Below are 25,036 nucleotides of genomic sequence, written 5' to 3'. Positions count from 1 at the left end.
GGAGGCAGCTAGGTGGAAAAGTAGGTAGAGCACTGGCTCTTGAGTAAGGAGGACCTGAGTTCAAATCTGACCTCTGAGTTCAAATCTGGCCTTGACACTTACTAGCTGTGTGACCCTGGGGGGCAAGTCACAATACCAATTGCCTCAAACACCTGGAGTCATCCTGATGTGTAGCTTGCCTTTGAACTGTGATAAACTAATGGAATTTGGCAGACACCCAGGGGCCCCACCTGATTGATTTAGTATGGTTTGAATTGGGTGAGAATGAGAAACTAAGTAACTACTTGGGGATGACTGGATGGAGGCCACACCTGGCTGGCCCTGAGTGCGACTTTGGTGTACTACTGACGTCAGCAGGGGACCACTCTCAGCCAATCAGTTTGAAGGACCTCCCCTTTGGGAGAGGGAGAGAGAGTAGGAAGGGGAACACTGGCTCTGAGAAGTTCTCTTTCTTTTTGCTGAGCTTGAGCATGCTGTCTGCACAGCTGACTCTCATTGAAACTACAGACCCCAGGTGGTGAGTTTGTGGAAGAGAGGCCAACTCTTCCAATTAGCTGAGCTGGAAGCAAGTTTAGGGTTTGAGTCAGTCTTTGGTAGAGCCAGGGAGCGTATTCATTTTCTTTTCGCCTATTCCCTTGTCCCTGGCTTTATTAACTTCATCTTTGTTGAATAAAACCTGGCTTGTTTGTGGAAAAAAGGCTGTTAATCTCCTTTCTTATTAGTCTGGAATAACTAAAAGAGGCAGTTTGGAAGGGAGGAAACTTTGGACCTAGAGGTCTCTCATTATTTTCTGAACCCCAATATTACGGGAAGCTGCCCAATGAACTCTCCACATAATAAATTTGGCCCTTAGAGGACCAAGATGGCTCTGGAGCAGACAGTAAGGCTGGTGACTGTGCAAAGTCCTCCCTCACTTAAATGCAATTCATTGCAAGTCATGACATCACCTGCCAATGTCATGCTCCTCTTCCAGCATGAAGGACAAAAACCAAAAATAATGATATTAATATAGTTAAAATACTTAAATATTTATATCAGGTAAATGTATATCCTTACTTTTTAAAAACAAAAAGTATAGTTTTCAGCTTTGTTGTAGAACTTTGTCACAGAAAAAAAGGTTTTCTTTTTCTTCCAATTGCCTTTTGAGTAAGAACAATAAACTACTTGTTTCTAATCTATAAAAATAAATGGAGGTTAATATCACTGCCCTTTCCATTCCTAGTCCCTAGAGGCCTAATCAGAAGGAGAAACAAATCCAGCCATCCAATAACAAAGCCAGCAAGAATAAGCCCATAAGCCAAGAGGCATTGAACAATCCTCCTTCTCTCTCAAAAAAAAAAAAAAATGGCAGTGGCCTGGAAGGCAGAAAGGTTCTTGCATTTGAAATTGATCTTCCACATAGTAATCATGAAACAATAGTAATAATGAAAAAGAGAAAAGGGGGAAAAATTGTACAAAAAATATTTATAGCAACTCTTGGTGGAGACTAAGAATTGAGAATCAAGGGAATGTCCATCAATTGAGGAATGATGGAAAAAGCTGTGTTATACGATTGTAATGGAATGGACTTGTGCTACAGGAAATGACAAACAGGATGATCCCCGAAAAACCCTGAAAGACTAATGAACATCGATGTATGGTAAAGTGAGCAGAGCTGAGAGGACACTTTGCGTAGTGACAGCAGTACTGTTCAATGAGTAATTGTGAATGACTTAGCTACTCTCAGAAGTACAATGATCCAGGACAATCGCAAGGAACTAACGAGGAAGCATACTATGCACTGCTATAGAAAGAACTGAAAAAAGAACACTTGTGGATTGTACATATATAACCTGATTGCAATCTTGTGGAGGGGGGAGGAAAGGGAGGGAGGGAGGGAGAAAAATTTGAAACTCTAAATCTTATGAAAATGAATGTTGAAAATCTCTGTGCTCCCTACAGCTGACAAAATAAACTTCCTAAGAGACACACACACACACACACACACACACACACACACACGAAATAAAGCAACATTTTCTAGTGGAAAAAAAAAAAAGAAATTGATCTTCCACATACAAAAATTCTCAGTGTTTCATTGTATCAATAGAGGACTGTGTGTTTATTTGTATGCATATGTACATGTGCACATGCACACACACACATTTTCAGAGCTTCATGAATGGAAAATGCTTTACACATCCAACTATGGAGCCTCCCTGAAGATTGAAGCATATTATTTTTACTTATTTTCCCCATGGTTTTCAACTTTTGTTCAATTTCTTCTTTCACAATATGACTAATATGGAAATATGTTTAACATGACTGTACATGTATAAGCTATATCAGATTGCTTGCCATCTTGGGAAGGGTGGAGTAGAGGGAAGAAGGCAGAAACATTTGGAACTCAAAATCTTATCAAAAATGAATGTTGAAAACTATCTTTATATGTAATTTGGGGGGAAAGCTCTTTATTAAAAAAATAATAATTTTGGAGCTAATTTTGGTGAATCCATTTTGCTTCAAATTTTTCTATGACCTCTTTATCTCTACTTTCTACTCCTACCCATGCTGTATAATTTCCACTCTCATTCTGTCCTCTTCTATTTTTCTTCTAATAATAAGTGACAAGCATATATTAAATAAAAGGAGTACAGTTTATTTTGGCGTAGCCCAATTAAAACCCTCCTGAAAAATCTGCTAAACATCTGAAGATGGCTCAAAAGGGCCTTCACAGAAAATACATGATTTCAGTATTGGAGCCTTAGTCATGTCGATTTCACTTGCTGGGAGACTTTTTTGCTCATTTCTACACTCAGGATTTTGTTCTGTTGGAAAAAAGAAAATATGATCTCCAGAGAATTGGAGTCACTGTACCTTTTTAATCCAATGCCTAAGGAAGGTATAAAAGTGAAAGTAGAACACCAGAAATGTCAAGAATGATTGTAAAAAACCTAACAAGTCATTCAATGCAATATTATTTTCTAATCATTTTCCTTTATTTAGCTGTTCCTGTTGATCATATATCAAATAACAACATTCCACCAAAAAAAAATATTACTAAATGTTCATGCTTATCATTATTTTGAGTCTAGACTCAAAAGATGCTCAGGTCCTATGATTTCTAAAATTATGCCCCTACCCATTTTGCATTTCCTTCACAATTTTGGAATGCTATATATCTCCAAAAATCACTCCCTAATTTCTTCTTCCCTACAATGGAGAACAGCCTCTCCAAACATCAAACTCCCATTCTCTTAATAAACGTGTTCAACTGCCATGCTCAGCTAGGGGATGCAGTAGATAGAGCACTGGCTCTCAAGTCAGGAGGACCTGAGTTCAAATGTGACCTCAGACATTTGACACTTACTAGCTGTGTGACCCTGGACAAGTCACTTAACTCCAATTGCCTCAAAACATCCAGAACCATCTCCAGACATCCTGATGTCTATCTTGCCACTGGACCCTGATAGCTCTGGAGGAGAGTAAGGCTGGTCACTTTACACAGTCTTCCCTCACTTAAATCCAAATCATAACATAACCTCCCAATGTCATGGTCCTCTTTGAAAATGAAGGACAGTGTTGTATGAAAGGAGAGAAGGTTAGCACTCCCCTTGATAGGATGGAAGAGGTCCTAGCGGCCTTTACAACACATATACAGTTATGGCATTGCCACCTACTCTGTGGCATCTAACCATGTTTTAAAAAAAAGAGGGGAAAAAAAAGAAAACGAAGGACGAACAACAACTGCCATGTTAGACAGAATTCTGTGAGATCAGCTAAAGCACTTGTATGTTGCAATAATAATCTACCACCAATGACTATGGCTTTTCTTTCAATATCTCCCAGTCTAAGCTATAATGGTAAGCTACTGTCCCATGATGGCTGAAGAAGCTGCCAAAAAAACTGGATGCAACCCTAAGGAAAAAGTTATGCTCTGATTTCCTGCGTAGCCACATAGTATTCCAAATGGCATCAAAAGTGACATTTTATACACAAAAGCAGTTTTCTAATAAGAAAAGTCACATTTGTTATTATTAACAAGAATTTCCCAAGATTAAAGACATCTCTTGAGAAGTTTGGTACTTCTGGGTATTTTCCAGTATAATAAGAGGGTTTAGGTAAGGGCCAGGAAAGGAAACATTACTTCAGAATCCTTGGCCTAACATCATTCTCACATTAAGCTCCTGATACAAATTTCATTTAAATTGTCCTCTTTTAAACACATATCCTTCCTCATTTAAATTCTCTAGAGCTTTAAAGTAAAGCAGTAAGAGTTTAGTGTAAGCTTTTCTTATTTGCAAAATGTAATTGGGCGGCTTGACTAAGCTTAATGAAACAAACAAGAGTCAGGTTTGCCCTTGTATCTCAAGCTCTTTTGGAACAAGTTTTTCCCTCATCATATTCTCATTCAGGTGAGAGTCATACCTTTATATGCTAGCAAAATGAATTCCTAAATACAAACTGTCTCTGATAATAAATGTAATAAATAACCTGCCAAATTTTTAAAAAATAATCAATTGCTCACACACACACACATCTATCTATCTATATCTATATCTATATCTCTATATCTCTATCTCTATCTATATATATCTTATGGTCATTTAAGGAGGCAGACCAAGTTATATGTTTTCTCTCAATGGCAAAAATGTCCCATTATGAACCCTTTACAGACATTCTAGATCAGGGCTTATTAAATGTTTTTTCCACTTAAGACCCCTTTTTGCCACAGAAATTTTTACACGACTTCAATTATATAGGTATATAAAATAGGTATTCATAACTTTTTACTGTTGCCAAATTTTTGAAACTCCCCCATTCAGTTACTCGACCCCATATGGGATTGAAAGCCACAGTTTCAAAAGCTTTGTTCTAAATCAAAAACAATGTTTAGCAGATTTTTCAGGAGGGTTTTAATTGGGCTACGCCAAAATAAACTATACCCAAGGAGGAAAAAAAAAGGTTGACTTTATCTAGTTCCATAGTGATTTGACTAACTTAGGGGTTAGGGGGTTTTTCAGTTCTTTTGAACTGATTTTTCTTAGTTTTTACAGAAGGAAAATGTCATCAGGGAAATGCATGATAGGAAGAGAATGCGCTAATCTTATGGAGGGAGTAGGATTACAGAGGGACAGAGTGCTATCTTCTTAATGTAAACATTCAGTATATTGGGCCATCCCTCTTTTGTCTACAACTTTATGAGAGGTCACACAGGATAAACATGCAGTGTATGAGTTTCAATCTGCATCACTGGAGACAATACCCAGACAGGCAAGATCTCAGTTACATTTGAGCTTAGGTTAGAACTAATATTCAGATGAGTGTCAGCTGTCTGTCAAACACTTTTGTCCTGAACTGCTTAAACTACTGAACAGTATCCACCAGGTCATTCTCAGATACAGTAGTCCATCTGCAATTGTCTGTATAATCAGAAATTTTATAAAACTATGTATGTATAAAACTATTATTTAGAAGCTATTATTTTGGAATTATATTATTCCAAAACACAACAGGAAGACCAATTGATGATCTTTTCATTTCATGGAGGGGAACAAGTGGGAAACTGCTGCTCCAAGAGATGAGGTTATTGGCTTAAATGATATAAGAGTGTCGAGAATTAGTCAACTGCCTCTATATCATTTCTTCAAAGTACATGAACATTTTACCTGCGCCCAAGCAGGGAGCTCAGATTACCATGTAGGCAGATGGTCAATCACAACCCATCTAATGACCAGAGAAAATTGTTTTAAGTATCCCAAAAGAAATATGAGTGACTACAAACTCTTGGGTCCTTGTTAATACTAATGACAAGTTTTAATTTAATGTGTTGGACTTTGTTGGAACAAATGCTGAACCAGCAATCCAAATACTGTTTGTTATACATTTTAAAATGGGAAAGCTGACACAAGGTAATTCAACAAACTAATTATTAGACTATTAAAAAAATACTGACTGAACAAATATACAACTTTCAATGTATATCATTCATTTCAGAAAATAAAAGGCAAGACTAACACTTCTGTGCTAAAAAAGTTTCAAACATCCTATAAAGAAATAAAGGAAATTCCTGTGAACTGATTGATATTCAGAATTATAGGAAAGTCTATTGACTTTCTCAAATAGCTAAAAAAAAAAACAGGATGCTTCACTCAAAAGGAAGACCGAAGAATTTAAATTTCTATTTAGTAAAACCTTAAGCAAAGTAGTGATAATGCTACCTAGAAATGTAAATATTTTAATAAAACAAATAAAGCAATAACAATTAACCACACACTAGTCATAGAAATAGGACCTTTATTTTCATCAATTCAATTCTTTATTAAAAATGTAATTCAGCACTTAATTCACCTCAAAGTGTTCTTATCTCTAACAAGAAGAGCCCTAAGAGATCACAGATCACAGATCTAGACCTGCAAGACCCAGAGTTCATTAAGTCCAACCCCTTCCTTTTACAAAAGATGAAATGAAGCCCAGAGATATCAAGTGACCCGCCCAAGGTTACAAGGGTAATAGAAGGCAGAACAAAGAGTTGAACCCTAGTTGGATTCCAGATTAAATGGTCTTTCCAATCATTGTACCATAATGCCTAGTTCATGCTAAGATTTAACCTAAAATAATGTATATTTTGTTATATGAACAAATACTTCCTATCTTCCTTAATCATGCCATTTCAGCAATGTAAACAAAATCCAAGCCACAGTACAACTAGAAATCTATTGCCACTGTTACAGTATCTATCTAGCTTTCATCCCTGCTACCTCCATCTCCTAATTTTTCTTTCCTAATGACCTCCTTCATCTAACACATTTCCATCACCCCATTACTTACCCTTTTTTAATAGCTATGTTATTTCCTGACACTTCTTACCTAGAACCACCCTCACTACCATTATTCAATTCCTAAGAGTCCCCAAAGTGATAAACTTTTCCCAAATATATTTCTATTCCTAAATCAAGAACCAATATACACTGGAAAGAAAACTTACTTAAGAATCAGTAGACCTCCTCTGGAAATCAAGGTACTGTCCCTTACAAAGCAATGGGCAAGTTGCTTAAACTATCTTAAATTCAGTTTCCTTATCTGTAAAACTGACCACCTCCACTATCTACCTGAAAAAATTGTTTTGAGGATTAAAAGAAACAAAACACGGGGCAGCTAGGTGGTGCCATAGATAGAGCACTGGCCCTGGATTCAGGAGGACCTGAGTTCAAATCCAGCCTCAGATGATTAACACTAGCTGTGTGACCCTGGGCAAGTCACTTAACCCCAATTGCCTCACCCCCCCCCCAAAAAAAAAGAAACAAAACACACTGAAAATATTAAAGTCTTTGTAGAAACAGAAAATATCTAATATTATTGTTTCTTTTTGGTTGGGGGGGTGGGCGGGGCAACGAGGGTTAAGTGACTTGCCCAAGGTCACACAGCTAATAAGTGTCAAGTGTCTGAGGTTGGATTTGAATCCAGGTCCTCCTGAATCCAGAGCCGGTGTTTTATCCACTGTACTACCTAACTGCCCCAAAAAATATAATATTATTGAAATTTTCTCCTATTAGCTGGTTCTTCATCAGTTACACAGAACTCAAGTAAAAACAAAACCTCAGTAATTTAATGTAAGATAAAGAAATCCTGCCATACAAGGTCTCAGTCCTTTCTGTCCCTTTTTGTTCTGTTTCAATTTCCAATGGAATAACATACTCTGTACCCCATTTCTCTCAATGAGTAATAACCAACCAATCTCCCAAAGGAAAAAGGCTATAGGATTTTCTTTATCCTATTCAATGTTATCTAAAGATAATGTAATTTATATAAACATAGCCTAAGGGTAATCACACTCAATGTGTAGCTTTTTGAACAGGAAAGTGTTTTTCTTAAAAACACATTTCAAATCTGTTAAATAATACAAATGACAACGTAGTCTTTCATGTGATATTCTGCAATAAAATGTGTAACTACTATTTCAATTTAATACCAATATTTTCAGAAGGTAATGATTTGCTTACTTAGTAGATAAATGGAGATTTCCAGCCAAGATAGCTACCTGGAACAGCAGGCAGATTGCCCAGCTGCCACACACCTATTCCAACAAATTCATCAAGTCCTCAGCAGACCATATAGTTTTCAAGAAATCCAATGTGAAACTAGAGCAAGTGACTTCTTCCACCCCAGAATTGCAAAAGAGATCATTGATAGAAAACAAAGCCTCCAGAAAGGCCAGCTCTAGCAGAGGGTGGCCTCCCAAGAGAATAAGAGAGAGATTTTGGTCTAGATCCCCATCTAGTACGCAGGGACAGTAAGAAAAAGAGACTACCCCCAAAAAGGTTCAGGGAAGCTTGAAGACCCAGGTTAAAGGCATGAGTTAAAGAGCATTGAAGAAGCTCTCAGGCTGTGAAAGCCCAGACCTCAGGTTTGTAAAATCCCTAACTCTGTCCTAAGGATCCAGCTCTCTTGAACCTCCAAGATGGGGATAGGGAGGAGGCTAACAAGGGAAGGTAAAGGTCATAACATGAATCCAGGGGACTCTGGGGAAAAGACCAGGGGCCAACAACTCCACCCAAAAAAGCAACAGGATGGAGACTGGCCCAGCACAAATCCTTGATGAATTAAAACAAACAAACAAAAAATGACCAAATGAAACATCAACTAGTTTCAAAAATTAGTGCAAATCTAAATATTCCTCTCTCCAAAAGAAATTAACTATGTAACAACTACAGGGACTCCAAAAAAAAATGCATTTTCCACAAAAACTCATAAAGACCTAGAAAAAATGAAGCAAGAGATAAAAATTGAAAATAAAAGCTCTAGAGAAATGAAGACTACATAGCTGAAAAGAGAAAATTATAAACTTCACCACAGAAATGAACTTCCTGAAAGAAATAAAAAATAATTCAATGACTTCATGGCAAAAAAAATGTTATAGCAAAATTTTTTAAAAATGTAAGGAAAAAACAACAGATCTGGAAAACAGATCAAGGAGAAATAACTTAATAATCATTGCATGCACTGAAAATCATATTTTTTAAAAGTAATCATAAACTGCCCAGAGTTATCAGAATCCAGAGGGCAAAGTCAGGATGGAAAAAATTCACCAATCACCTCCTGAAAGGAATGCAAAAAGGAAATGTTTGAGAAATGTCATAAACAAAATCCAGAGGTTCTATGTCAAAGAAAAAATATTGCAAACATGCAAAAATAAGTAATTCAAGAAACTATAATGAGGATCAAAAAATAAGACCTGACACCACAAATGAGAGGTAATCTTGGAATACAATATTCAAAAAAGACAGAAGAGATAGACACAATCAAGTATAAGTTGCCCTATAAAGCTAAATATTAAAATACAGTGGGAAAACAAGCACATTAAATGAAGTAGATGCCTTTCAAATTTTTCTGATGAAAAGAGTAGGAACTCTAAAATACAAACACAAGAGTCCAGAGAAGCCTAGAAGGGTGAATTTATTTGGAGGATCTGGAAGTAGGTTATGAGCTGATATAGTGCTAACATTTTAATAAGGAGGGAATAAAATTTTTTGAAGACATTGAGGGTTAAGAAAAGCAGAGGTTTGGGGAGGGGAATATGGTTCCATTTTGAGCATTTTTAGAGGGTAAAGAGAAGAGGTAAACAGAGAAATATATTAATGTACTAATAAACTAATAAAAAAAAAGGAGGAAGCAGAGGCAAGTTTTACTGTAGTTGAGAAAAAGTATATGTAGGGGCAGCTAGGTGGCGCAGTGAATAGATATATGCTATGTTTGGCAATTATGTTTGGCACCGGCCCTGGATTCAGGAGGACCTGAGTTCAAATCCAGCCTCAGACACTTAACACTTACTACCTGTGTGACCCTGGACAAGTCACTTAACCCCAACTGCCTCACCAAAAACAAAACAAACAAACGAACAAAAAAAAGTATATGCAAACATGACAGAGGAGCCTCAACCTCATCTAGGCAACTAAATAGACAGTGGATAGGGAGCACTAGACCTGAAGTCACTAAGGCTGAATTTAAATCCAACCTCGGATACCTACTAGCTATGTGACCCTGGGCAAGTGATTTAACCTTTGTTTACTTACTCCTTTGTTTCAAGCAGTACAAAGACTAGAAGTAAAAGGTTCTGTACAGCTAAAACATATTGGGCATATTGTTCATCACTTGAACAACTGATTTCATGGCATGAAAATCTAAAAACAACTGTGTAGACAGTATCTACCATGATCTTAAGCTGCTGAAATTCTAATTCCAAGTAGCTAATACCTCTTTCTAAATTTCAACTGCATTACTAGGCTAAAGAATAAAGGATTTTTAATTATGCAATATTAGTCAATGACTCAGTGTTGAAATCCTACACAGCATGAACCATGTTAGCTAAACTAACAAAATGAATAATTTAGCTCCCAGTCAGCAGGGATTCACTCTACCACCTTCATTATTTACTTCATAATATCCATTTCTATCTTTCTTGAAACTTTGAATCCACTCATCATAACAAAATTAATCCATCCTACATTTGAAATAGTCTCAATGATCAAGAATATACAACCCTACCTACATTATCCCTCTCGGTCTGCCTTAATATATTCCGCATATTTAGAAATCAATAATTGCCAAACATAACATATATCTCCATTATTAACTTTCAAATCTAACTTTTAATTACTCATGATTTTTCCTAAACAAAGAAATAATTGTATGGCCTTCAAAATACCAGCTAACAGATAAGTAAAAACATAAAGGAACCAGATGTGTTCACAGCAACCCAGTATAAATCTTTTCACAAAATCCAAGGCTTTAATTCTGTTACTTTCTCAAACTCTGCCAAATAGCAAATGCTTCCCAGTTACTGAAGCTGATGGGAATCCTATATGTACTCAAATTTGTCAAGATGAGAGATAGTCACGGATATTTGAAAACTGTCCCTATAAGCAACACTATGGATTCATAGCCAACTAGTATTGCACAGATCAGGTTTAACTCTCAGTTTGTTCTTAATTATAAAAAAAGAAATTGCAGTAAGAATTACTGTAAATTTCATGAAAAGGTATAGCAGATGTTACGTGGAGAATGAATCTTCATTCCATCTGGCTGCTGCTGCCATCCCCACCCAGACTCTCTTTTCCTGGGTTTCTAAATGTTAACATTTCCTCAACTTGAAATGCTTACACTGTACAAAAACTTAAGCATAACACATTTGTGGTGCAAACAGTTTGTCATTTTTTGCTTAGTTCAACATGAGTGAGTTTGTTAATGTATTTTGACAAACTTGCATAACATCCTAAAATGTTTTGAACAATGCAGTTAAGGCCTCAATGCAATATTAATGAGTGAATAATGTTCCTGAATACAAGGTTTAATATTTAATGACTCAGAGTGCTGCTTGGATTTGATGCAGAAGAAAAATGTGGTTTTGAAATCATTGCAGTTGTCATGGGGCCTGAGAATAAAGCTACAGACTGCAAGAAAACCTTTAACCTGAAGTCTAAGCTATGGTCTCAGGTGTGAAATTGATGCTTCACCTTCTGAATTTCTAGTAATGATAATTATTCAGGGGATGGAACCATGTACTCAAGTTTGATTTTTCAGGATTTTTATATCATTGGAAGTTCACCCACTTGCACCAGAGCTAAGAAAAGGAAAAAAAAAAAAATGCAGTCAGAGGAGGGAGAGCAACCACATCAAGATTAAGCCCCTTTAATGGGATAAACAAATTCAACAGTAAGACCCACAAGTCAAGTTGACCACCCTTCATTTTGTCAAAGAATAGCAGGCTAATAATAGCCTGTTCTCATATTTTGGGCAAAGAAAGAAATGCCTGAAGGAACCTATGTCAAATTTAGTTTATCCTGCTAATCTGAGCCTAAGGGTAGGTAACTTGCAAACATGATCCCAAGTGGGATCTAGCTCATTCAAAAGTAATCCCCAAAACTTAAAAATCTGTAAGAAAATATCAGAACAGGCCTTTTTGAAAGTTGGTTAAGTATGACAAGCCCTCCAGAGATGTAGGGAAAATACTTTAAAGAAACCCTTAAAGGTATTTTAATATTACTACTTTGAAATGAAAAGGTATTAAAAGTATGAAAATGAGTTTCAATTCCCAACTCCCAATCTGCATTTGCATTTTATAAGAGATATTAACCAAGTAGATAAGCACTTTGCCTGCATTGCTTCAGTCATTTTAAATTAACCTAGGACTATGTGCACAAAAAGAGAATATGAAAAGTACTGAGGGAGGTGTTTATGTTGACAGTTCTTATCAATGGGCCAGAGAATGGCAGGCTACTGTGAGTATATAAAGGGCTAGAAGAAGACTGGTAAGAATGAGAGTCTTGTTTATTTTCATTACAAGTCTACTGAATAGTCAGGACAATACTGTGATTGCTTTTAAACTGACAAAAAGAAAAATATCAGCCACTTCCCATTCTTCTCCCTGCTATACCATTGCTCACGTAATAAATGGAAGCACAATAATCAATCATTCAAACACTTATTGAACATTTCATGTATGATATGAACGATGTCTGAAGCTTTCCTCTTATGGATCTTACGAGTCATATAAACAACATTAAAACTAGAGTCAAGTATTTCCAATTAACCATATACAAAGTTGAAAACTGGTTACTTTCAACATCTGGAACTTTCAGTTTCTCTCAAGTTCCAATGACTTTTATGCTTTACTCTACTTTCAATCACCACAGAAATGAATATACCAAGGATCATTAATATCATTCAGGACTATTCCACTGTCAAGAAGCAGCACACTGAAATTCCTTACACCATGACCTCCAATCCTACTGTATTCTCCTAATCTCAATCTCCAACACTTTAGCTGTACCTTATTCTTGGTCCATCCGCAACCTTACTGTTTCATTCGCCAACTCTGTGTAAGAGTAAGTCATTTCAAAGACTTTCTTGCCAGCACCTTAGACTCCTTTTGTTCTCAAGAGGCACCTATCTTGCCCAAATAAGCAAAAACTCAAAACTGTTTCTGATGCCCCTAATACTCTCATTTTTCTCAAATTATCTTATATTGACTTGTCTGCTTACATATTTTATGCTCTTCAGAGCAGAGGTTGGTATTTTTTTATTTGTATCAGTAATTCCTACCAAATAGAATGCCATACATATAATAGGTAATTTAGTAAATGCTTGCTATATTTAAGTAAATATAATCCTAACAGTACCTAAACAGAATCTCTTTACAACATACCTGACAAGTGGTCATACAGCCTTTGCTTGATTGAGCTCTGAAGGAACTCCATCTCTGAAGGCTGCCCACTATGTGATTTGTTATTTCTAATTAGGAATTTCCCACGTCTATCCAGCCCAAATCTGCTCCTTCAGAACTTGTACACATTACTGCATCCTCTGTCCCCTTCTACTCATTCACATGACCACTACCTCATTTTACACTCTCCAAATCTGTCTCCCTACTTCCAAACTCCTCTCTTTCCAACACATACTACACACAGCTACCTAAATAATCATCCTAAAGCAAGAGTCTGAACAAGTCACTCATTTCCTAAAGCATCCTGGATTGACCTATTAACAAATATTTATCAAGTACCAGAAACTCTTTTGTTTTGTACATGAAGCTCCTCACAGCCAGGCTTCAGACTACCTTTCAAGACTTCACATGAGTCTCCCTCCTGCACTCTCTGAGTCAAAGTGGATGGAATTGGCTGTCCTCTGCCATAGCCCGCCCACAGAATGCTGAGCCTTGCCATCTCGGCCTCTTTGAGCGACCACGGGAGGCACCACCTCTCTTTCAGAATGCCTCCCTAGTCCCTCATTTAGAAAATGTTTGTGAGCTGGGGGGGATTATTTGGAGAGCGAATTAGACTAGCCAACTCCTAACAGACAAAGGTTTAATTTTTTGTTTTGTTTTAAAAAGAAGAAAATACATCAAACAATTTATGACAAAAGGGAAAAAGTTTTATACGGCCGTGCCCTGAATCTGATCAGCAAAACAATCCTCCTTAGAAACAAAATTTCAGGAAAGAGTCTGAAGTACTTTGTGGAATACATAGCAGTGAAACAAATGAACTTTTTTTTTTAATCACCAAAAATCTATTTTTAAAAGGATTATAGTGTTGTTTTTGTTGTTTTTTAATTAATGCTTTTTAGTTTAGAGTGTTTTGCAAATTAGCTGAGACAAAGTAAAATAACTAAATGTATAGGCTTACAAAATAAACCTTCCAACTGTTTACATCTTAGAGTATGCACTATGTCTTCTTTTTATTGCAATCCCTTGTTTTACATGATTTGAGACTGAATTTATAACAATCTTTAACTCTTTTGGATATTAAAGTATCTTAATTCTACACCTTTATGACACTGTTAAATGTAGCATGAGGGTCCTTTTTTGAGTCTAGCCTTGATTATAGCCCAAAGAGGGTGGAAACAAGGACACAAGGTAAGGGGAGGAAGGAGCAGCAGATCATATGATTTTAAAAATTCTATTTTTTTGTTGCTTTCAGTTCTGAATGTAAACAAAACAAAAAAAAAAGTAAAACAAAACCTGTTACATATATATATATTAGTGAGGCAAACACAGCTAGTAAGTGTTAAGTGTCTGAGGCCGGATTTGAACTCAGGTACTCCTGACTGCAGGGCCGGTGCTCTATCCACTGCACCACCTAGCTGCCCCTACAAATACATATAAACAAACCACCCTAGAATCTGCAGACTTCTTTGTTTTCTAAGTCACCCTAGACTGAAAGAAATACTCACTGGGGGCATTTTCTTTATTTTCCCAAACAGAATTCCTTTGGTACATTTTGTAAGTTATTATAAAGGCTGGGTGAGGTAAACAAAAATGCTTCCTCTCACTCTGCTACCTTGACACTGCTTCCTACCCCACAAGTGTTCAATGGGTTTTAAATCAGGAGATTCTCCAGGCCATTGTTATCTCCATCTCTTAAATAAATTTCTTAACTTTTCAATATATGTGGCATAATGCAAGGTCATATTGCAGTATTCCATCTCCATTTGGGAATTTCACTAATTCCAGAACATTTCTTCCTCCCTCCCTCCCTCCCCCCCCCTCTCTCTCTATATATATATTCACTCTATATATATATATATATTCTCTCTCTCTCTCTCTCTCTCTCTCTCTATATATATATATATATATATATATATATATATATATTCACAGTTCATCATTCTATCACAAAGGATAAGATTTCCAAGACAACATAAAGCTTAAAAAAGAAAATTGACTGGGTGGATGTTTTACAGTCTGATTAAGATGGCCAAATCTCACAACACTTACATGGACTTCTCCTGACAACCATTCTGATACAACCATGAATGGCAAAATGAATTTCTCAAGTCAAAATGACATTTTTTCCAATACTCAATATGCCAGTATTTGTATTGTCATCCCCATATTTTTTCCTTTATCAAAGGTTAGCAACTGATTTTTACTTGTTTTCACTATGTTCACCCATGTTTCATAATCTAAATCAATAACAACCTCTCCAGATGTGAGGTCTTTCAGATCTTTTCTCGTTTTCTGATGATCAATTAAGCTATTTCACAGCAATAGCATGTCAGTTCTTGGTGTTTTTCTTTTATTTCCATTTCTGACCACACTTTCCTTTGAGTATAGGTGCAAGGAATCACATCCATTATGGGCTTAAATGATCCTGAAAACATGTGACTTCCTCACACCAACAGCTGTTGCCATAGCTTTAATATTTACTGAAACATATTCTTTTAAAAGTACAAATTTTTACACACATTTTGAGTACTATCCATTTATAAGAATTAAAGACACAAATGAAACATATTTGTATCACATGAAATCTAGCACTCAAATGATAGAGAATTAATTAAAGATAGAAAAATCAGGTCAAAACAACTTCACTTGGTCAAGGTCAAACATTTTGAGTTAGCCAAGTACCAGCAGATGCAAACATACAGGGCCAGCGCTATGACAAAAATGAAACCATATCAAAATTACTCCTTGTCCCAATTAATGCAAACAATACCATGTCATTCTCATGAAAATACATGGTTTATGCTGCTATTAAATTTTTAAAAGAGAAAGGTACAAATATCTAACACCAACAAACCTATATCTTTATTTATATAACACATACAAAAACAAGTTACTATATCCCTGAAAATTCAAATTACTTCGGTGTTCTTCTGATTCACAGATGCACATTTGAAGTCATTTGACACCTGAGTGTTATATAATGAAGAAGGTAGAGATGAGATCAAGAACAAAAGCAGAGAAAGGGATGAGCCTTGGCAAGAAGCAGAACCATGTCTTTAGAGAACAGGAGACAAAGGAGACAATGAGGAATGATATAGAGAGGTTTTGAGTTATAGTTTAAGGGAGCAGGAGACTATGATGGATTACCTATTTTCTCAGTTAAGTACAAGGAGGGGTTCGCTTATGAGAAGAGGGTAAGTATATGGCATAGGAGGCTTGAGGAGTACTGACAAAATTTGGAATGGCAACTTTAGATAATTATTACATATTATCAGTTAGGGAGAATGATGGAACTTCCAAGTAGCAAAGCAGGCCCAGTTGAGATTATTTAATAAAGCTGGTAAGAATAAAAGATAAATTATATGTGGCAAGAACAAAATTATTACTTTTAATAATAAAGATCTGTAAGAGAATGATGAAGTCTAATGTGGGCCAAGAGGTAAATGGAAAGAAACCCTTTTATACAGGTTGATTTATTAAATATATTTTAACCAATGTTATTTATCTTACAATCAGTTTCAATTGATTCACACTGCTCATTAAGATCACAGAATCTGAAGTCACTGACAGCATAAACAATTTACATCAGAATAAGGTAGGAATAAGTCAGATTAACATAATTTTGAGTAGTGTATATCAAAATTTAAACTTTCATCCAGTGATAGTGTTATAAAATTACTGTTTTTAATAGAATTTGAGAATTGTAAACTCCAAGCTCTCTTCCTATGTTTTTCCATCATTTCCCTTAATGTTCTTGATTCTTTTTTATCTCTAGATATAAATTTTATTATTCTAACTTTGTCAAGTATTCCCTTATGTGACTGGTATAGCCCTAGATCTGGATGGCAAGTTAAGATTGTACCCTCTTTAAAAAAAAAAAAGTCTAACCACAAATAATGACTTTACTTTCTTTTTTTTTTAGGGCAATGAGAGTTAAGTGACTTGCCCAGGGTCACACAGCGAGTGTTAAGTGTCTCAGGCCGAATTTGAACTCAGGTACTCCTGAATCCCGGGCCGATGCTTTATCCACTAAGCCACCTAGCTGCCCATGACTTTACTTTCAATCATTTAAGTACTTCATATTTCTAAAAAAAACCAAAAAACGTTTTTGTAGTGATAGTTCTATAAGTCTTGTGTATAATCTGAAAGGTCAGTACCCTGATAGTTAATATATTTTTAAATGTATTTTTTCTAATAAAAAGCAGGAAAACGAGATAGAAATTATGATCATTTGTATGGGCAAAAGCAAAAGTTTGTACCCTTCCACTTCATAAAACCTACTCTCATTTTTTTTTTTTTTGGTGCTGATTCTCTACTGTTCTCTAAGTAAACATTTAGATTGCCCACAAATAAGGGAAAATTTTACACCCTTTTTAAATTCTGTTCATTTCTTTTGCTTGTCATTTGCTAAGGCTACCATGTATAGCATTATGTGGAAAACTGAATAATAACAATAATGATAATAAATATATCACATTTATATGGGGCTTTAAGATTCACATAGTTCTTTATATACATTATCTCAAGGAGTATCTGGAACTTAAAGCAAAAACTTCTGGTGTTATCACAAATACAACTGATTGCTAGCTCTATTTTAGGTAAATGCTTTAAATCATTTTAAGAAAGATCCTTTTATTCCAATTCTTCTTAGAATGCCCCTGTTCCCAAAACCACCAGGACTACTTCCATCCTATCTGCTGCATTAAAGGGAAAAATCATCATGAAAAGGGGGTCTAATTTCCTCATCACAACCTCCAACAACTGCTGACCAACTACCACCAAAAAAAGCAGAATGGCACAATTGAGAGTGGCAGTACCCTACCCTTCAAATCACCAGTCAAGCTTCCAGACCAGCCCGTACAGCCATCATGTAGAGGAAGCAGCTAGTGAGGAAAAAGGGTCAGCCACCCCCACCAAACAGTCAACTAACTGTCATCCACAGGGCATGCAAGCCAGCCTAGCTAAAGCAGAAAAGCACCCTAGAAACCTCTGGGGGATGGCAGTTTCCAATCCACTTTCCACAGCCTGGAGATACAGACTGGCAAATGCTTTTACAGTCAAATCTATTTAAGATCCAGAAAAGAAAGTTTATTGCCACCAAATTCCATGAGTCTGTCAAATGGCTCAAATATCAGAAATTGATATGATTTTATCCAAGGAAATGACATAAAAGAAAAGGCATTACTATCTGCTTGGCTGCTGTACCATAAGATTCTTTTGATCTGACTTGTAGCTGAAACCTTCCATATGTGTTATCTCCCCCTTTAGAATGTAAACTCCTTAAGAGCAGGAAATTACCTTTTTTTACCCCCTACTCATTCATATTCCCATGGCTTAGGACAGTAATTTTTGCATAATATACACTTAACAAATATTTTATTCCTTCATTCAGTTTTCTTAACATAAAAGATTGATGTGCTTTGTTAAAGGTTTTCTTTTTCCATATACTGATCTAATCTAATGATCTGTCATCGTTATTAAAATTATTAATCATGCTAATAAGTTTCCTAATGTTAAACGATCCTTGGATCCTTTGTAAAAATTCAATTTGGTCATAATGAATAATTTTTAAATATACTGCTATAGCTTCTTGCTTATATTTTATTTATATTTCTACAACTATTCATTACTGATAGCTATCTATAATCTTTTTCTACTTTATCCTGACCAGGTCTGGGTATTGGAACTGTGTCTCTATCATGTGGGATTTGGTAAAGTGCCTTCTTTTCATATTTTTGTAAACAATTTATGGAACATAGAGACTTTAATCTGTAAATATATGATAAAATTCACTTAGACAAATCCAACTAGAAAAGGCTTGCCTGCCCAATAAACATCAGTTTCTCTTTCTGAGACTGAATGGTTTGGATTCTCTATTGCCTGCTGTGTTTAGTAGTTTAAATGTGCTAGCTCATCCCTTTTACTTAATTTTAGACCTTTGTTGGCATTTAAAGAAACAATACTTTCTGATAGTTTATTTATTTCCATTGTTCACAGTAAATTCCCAATCTTGTTTTCTTAACTTGATTTTTTGATATTTCACATTTTGATTTTCATTTTTTAAAATAATTTCACTGAAAATAATTTAATGATTTTTCCCATTTTGGATGTCTTTGGGTTTTGATTTTCAAATAGAAATCTTCTTGTTTTCAATTTTATTTCTCCTTTCATTTTCAAAACTTCAACTTTTCTGCTTTTGGGGGGTTATTAATTTGCTGGTATTCTCATTTTTCTAACTGCATGTTCAATTAACTTTTCCTATATCATTTTATTTTTTCCTATTAGAAACAATGAAAAAGCAACAAAAAAGGGTAACTTACAAAAATGTAAATAAAGACAACACTAAAAAACAAAAATACATGTAAAACAGAATAGGAAATGTCAATATTAATCTACTAAAAATAAGGCACACCTGTTAAAAATTAAACTATAAAAAGAGAAATTGACTTAGGGAAATCATAATCAGTTGGCTGTTTTCAGATAAGGTATTTTATGTGGGAGGTTCTCCTGTTGGCTAAGAAGAGTCACTGAAGTCAAGACAAAATATACGAGAGAAAAAAAGATGAAAAATAAATTAAATATTTCATCAAATATGCACCATTCAGTATACCTCTGGTGTTTCATCATGCTTTCTGAAAAGCTAATTAATTCAACGGTTTAAATGTAAAGCATACACAAACCTAAGGGTTCATTTCCTTTGGGAGGTGGGAGTGGGGTAAAGGACTAACAATCAAATGACAGAGGGTCAAATTGTAAAATCACAGAAACATTAAACCTCAAAATGGCATTCAAGATCATTTAAACCAATCCCCTCATTTTACAGAAGAGAAAATTATACCCTAAAGAAATTATGTGATTTTCCCAAAGTAACCAAGTTAGAAAATTACAAAAATAAATGAAAACTATTACAAGTTTTTGCAAAAACAAAACTAATATAACAAAGATTAAAAGGGAAACAAAAAACTGGAAAAGAATTTTTGGAATAAATATCTCTGATAAAGGCCTCATTTCTCCATTTTATAGAGAACTGAGTCAAATTTATAAAAATACAAGTCATTCCCCAAATTTTCTTATTTATAATAACACTCAAATGGTTGTGAGATCATAGTCACAGAAGGGCAACAAGGTATAAAGGGCCCCTTCCTCATTTTCCCCTGACAGTACAATGATACCAGGTGAAAACACTAGCAAGACCACTGTTTAACCTCTCATTCTCACCACTTGATCAGTCCATCAAAAAATTTTCCACCAGGCTCTTCCTCAAATTTCCTTTCTTATCTACTGCTTGCTTCTACCTCTACTATATACCTCTCTATAGTGCTCTGGAGGTATTAATTTTTAATTCTTTACAGATTACAGTGCTGCATGATTTTCAATCAATCAATATTGACAGAAATATTATATATGAAAAGTTAAGACCGTTTCCCACAGAAGTTTAGAGACAATAAAGGAGCTCTGCAATTTCCTGACACCAACCAAGTCTGATCCTTCCTCCTCCTATTTAATTATAGACTCCATTCATTTTCTTTTTGCACTATCCATCCAAGATATATACATGAATGGATGAGCTCTATTGATTGTCATTTAAATGCATGTCATAATCTGGAAATTAGGCATTCTTTATCCATTTGATTTTACCTATGTGCATAATTAGGATTGCTTCGAATAGCACAATGTTATTAACGAACAGGAACACCTGGAAAACACAAGATTCACAGGTAATTCCTCCTCAATTTTGTTTCTTTTCTTGATCACCTCCATGACATATGCCTAGCATATGTCTCCCTCTCTCTTTTTTTGTGCTTCACCTAATATTAACAATCAAAAGCTCAAACAGTTCTCTTTGTTGTTCTATCTCTAATTGCTGGTGTTGTTGCTCTACTGAATCAAATGCTTCTTTTAATCAACAAACAATAAGCATAGTTGTATTTTGCATTCTCTACATCTTTCAAGCAACTGTGTGATGGTAATTATGTGGTCTACCATAGAATACGGCCAGAAACCTTGGATGTTCCCTACTAAATACCCTGACCTAGAATCCTCTTAAATCATGTGTATATGATGCTAATAATTTTAAAATGGGAAAGTAATCACATAGTTTTGCTGTTCTCTCAGTCACCTTTTTGGGGGGCATTAATAAAGGGTAGAAATATTTTGCTATCTTTGTTTTCTTCTCATTTCCAACACAGATCATCTCTGTGTTGTTGTTGAGTCAATTTACATTAGTGTTAGACTCTTTGTGATCCCATGTTGGGGTTTTCTTGCCAAAGACACTGGAGTGGCTTGCCATTTCCTTCTCCAGCTCATTTTACAGATGGGGAAACTGAGGCAGAGTTCAGTGACTTGCCCAGGGCCACACATCTGGTGTCTGAGGCTAGATGTGATCTGAAGAAGAAGAGTATTTCTGACTACAGGTCCAGCACTCTATCAACTACAACACCTGGCTGCCTTCACTTCTGTGTACATTTATTCTAATTCAGCTCCTCTGCCTATTTTTATTCTCTTTGGCATAGTTTCTATCAGCTCTGCAAACACATCTAGGACTATGATGGTGGACTTCAAGTGAAGTAATTCTGCAACCTGTGATGGTTTGAAAACAAAAGTTTGTATAAAAATCTCTGTACATTTTATCTATTTTTCTTTTATTTGCTTCTCTTCCATTTGCATTCTTAAAGCCCCTCAGTCTAAAACACTTGAAGTAGATTATCTCTGGGCAAGGTTTTTAAAAACTAGTTTTACGCCTCCACTGCCTGTATGGAAGAAGGAAGGGAGGGAGCATTTATTAAGTGCCTACTAAGTGTGAGGAACTTTATAAATATTTCCTTTTTATCTTTACAACCACCCTGAAAGATAGATGCTTTTATTAGTCCCATTTTATAGTGGGAGAATAGAAAGTAAAGACAAATTAAGTGATTTGCCCTGGGGGTCCACAATCAGTAGGTGTCCAAAGCTGAATTTGAACTCAGGTCTTCCTGGATTCCAGGGCTGGTAGTCTATCCACTACACCCTAGCTTCTTGTTTTTTTTTTGTTGTTGTTGTTCAGGCAATGGGATTAAGTGACTTGCCCAGGGTCACACAGCTAGTAAGTGTCAAGTGTCTGAGGCCAGATTTGAACTCAGGTACTCCTGAATCCAGGGCTGGTGCTTTAACCACTGCGCCATCTAGCTGCCCCTTACACCCTAGCTTCTTAATCTGTGCATGTGACTGAATGTGGGGATCATGAAAAATTTGGCAACATTAAAAGGTTATGTATACCTATTTTATATACCCATATACCCATGGTGGAATTAAACTTTTTCAGCCATAAAGGAGTCAAGGAGTGGAAAAAGTTTAAGAAGTCCTGCACTATGGGGCAGCTAGGTGGAGCAGTGGATAAAGCATTGACCCTGGATTCAGGAGGACCTGAGTTCAAATCTGGCCTCAGACACTTGACACTTACTAGCTGTGTGACCCTGGGCAAGTCACTTAACCCTCATTGCCCCACCAAAAAAAAAAAAAAACCCAAAGAAGTCCTGCACTACACCACCATGCTGTCTCTAAGTCATTACGAAGGTGGTACTGTTCATGATGTCTAATTATCCTTCTTTGTAAGAATACACAAATGAATGCAATACTCTAAACTAGTATGATGTGCTTGGCTGCGAAGTATCCCCACTTAGCAAGAAAGTCTAGTGTTTGCTAAGATAACCGCCTTAAACTCAGGTTTCTTTGTAATGGCAACTGACTTCTATATTAAATCACTGTTGTTTCTGTATCCTTCCTTCTGTACCTATTTTTTTTTAATCAACTTGTTTTAAATAGGTCAGGATGAAACTGGGAGCCTTATCTGCTCAGTTTTAGTCATTCTGGCTAATTTTGATCTTTCCTCTAACAAATCAGTAGATTGACTGCACACAAATAAGTGATTCACTCCAAGTCATTCCCCAATTGAGAAATGGTCAAAGGATATGAACAGGCAGTTTTCTGATGAAGAAACCAAAGCTGTCTATTCCCATATGAAAAAATGCTCTAAATCTCTAATGATTAGAGAGATGCAAATAAAAACAATTCTGAGGTACCACCTGACACCTATCAGATTGGCTAAAATGACAAAAAAGGAAGATAATAAATGTTGGAGAGGCTGTGGGAAAATTGGGACACTAATGCATTGTTGGTGGAGCTGTGAGCTGATCCAACCATTCTGGAGAGCAATTTGGAATTATGCCCAAAGGGCGATAAAGCTGTGCATACCCTTTGACCCAGCAATTCCACTTTTAGGTCTTTTGCCCAAAGAAATCATGGAAGGGGGAAAGGGACCCACATGTACAAAAATATTTATAGCTGCTCTTTACGTGGTAGCAAGGAATTGGAAGTTATGGGGGTGCCCATCAATTGGGGAATGGCTGGACAAGTTGTGGTATATGAATACAATGGAATACTATTGTGCTGTAAGAAATGATGAGCAGGAGGAGTTCAGAGAAACCTGGAGGGTCTTGCATGAGCTGATGATGAGTGAGATGAGCAGAACCAGAAGAACATTGTACACAGTATCATCAACATTGAGTGTTGACCCACTGTGATGGACTATATTCCTCTCACCAATGCAATGGTACAGAAGAGTTCCAGGGAACTCATGATAGAAGAGGATCTCCAAATCCAAGAAAAAAAAAAAAAAAAAAGAACTGTGGAGTATAGATGCTGATTGAACCATACTATTTCTTTTGGTTTGGGTGCTGTTGGTTTTTTTTTTTCTATTTTGAGGTTTTGCATCAATGCCCTGATTTTTTCTCTTGTAACAGGATTAATGCAGAAATAGGATTAATGTTATTATGTGTATATATATGTGTGTGTATATATATATATATATGTACATGTATAGAGATATATAGATATAACCTATATCAGATTACCTGCTGCCTAGGGGAGGGGGGAGGGAGGGGAGGGAGGGAGAAAAATCTGAAATTGTAAAGCTTGTATAAACAAAAGTTGAGAACTATCTTTACATGTAACTGAAAAAATAAAATACCTTATACATAAAAAAAAAAGAAAAAAAAAACAACAAATAAGTGATTCAGGAATGACACCCAAATGGGTAACAAGTCATTTTCTATGCATTAAAATAAAATGGAATTCATTTTTAAAATGTTATTTAATTTCCCATCCCCATGTCCAGGCCCTTCAGATTCTACTCTCAAATAAAGTATTTATAATGTGTAAGTATGAGATCTCTAGTTGGTCCATGACCCTTCCAGCTCTATGACTATTAACGATCCAAATTCTCCAGTATATTTCTCACTAAATGCAACCATTCTGTCTTTCGCATCAAAGTTAAGCCTTTAGGGTAAAATATGAGATGGAAAATCCTACCAGTTATTTGTTCCTGACATGAAGTTGGAAGGATAAAAGGATGATAAAACCAGAGCTAGAAGGCCCATAACAGAGTTCCAGTCCAACCTCATTCTGCAAATGAGGAAACTGAGGCCCACTGAGATTAATTTGCTTGAGATAAGTAAAAGATACAAATAAGTAAAAGAGACAAAATTTGGACCACTTTCCATGGTATACCCTAAAGATTATCTGGCTAATTTACACTTTTTCTTGATGTATGGTTTTTCATCCTAGTCCACTGAAAATGTCACAAACTAAAATCCTTTCTCTATTTAAAATACATTTTTATAATTTTTATCAGGTCCCACTTGAGTTCATGCTTATAATATAGAGTGGACGCATTTAGTAGCTTAACTTTAGGAAATAACTGCAAGGTTATTGTATCATTTGGCATATTCCTAGACAACCAATAAATTTCAAAGTTTGTAATTCATGTGTATATGCTTAACTTGTATGTCTCAATGAATG

General features: G+C 35.8%; 1 protein-coding gene and 1 non-coding gene across 4 annotated transcripts in view; one reads left to right on the top strand and one right to left on the bottom strand.

Annotated features, from left to right (window-relative positions):
- CHCHD3 (coiled-coil-helix-coiled-coil-helix domain containing 3) overlaps positions 1 to 25,036 on the bottom strand; it is a 341,349-nt gene that overhangs the window by 229,154 nt on the left and 87,159 nt on the right. The window lies entirely within an intron of this gene.
- LOC122730268 lies at positions 3,559 to 3,685 on the top strand. Its single transcript, XR_006353459.1, has one exon. It is a non-coding gene; the product is annotated as a U6atac minor spliceosomal RNA (small nuclear RNA).

The sequence above is a fragment of the Dromiciops gliroides genome, chromosome 5, assembly GCF_019393635.1.
Source record: "Dromiciops gliroides isolate mDroGli1 chromosome 5, mDroGli1.pri, whole genome shotgun sequence".
In the NCBI taxonomy this organism is placed as follows: Eukaryota; Metazoa; Chordata; class Mammalia; order Microbiotheria; family Microbiotheriidae; genus Dromiciops; species Dromiciops gliroides.
This window is presented reverse-complemented; position numbering and strand designations above follow the sequence as displayed.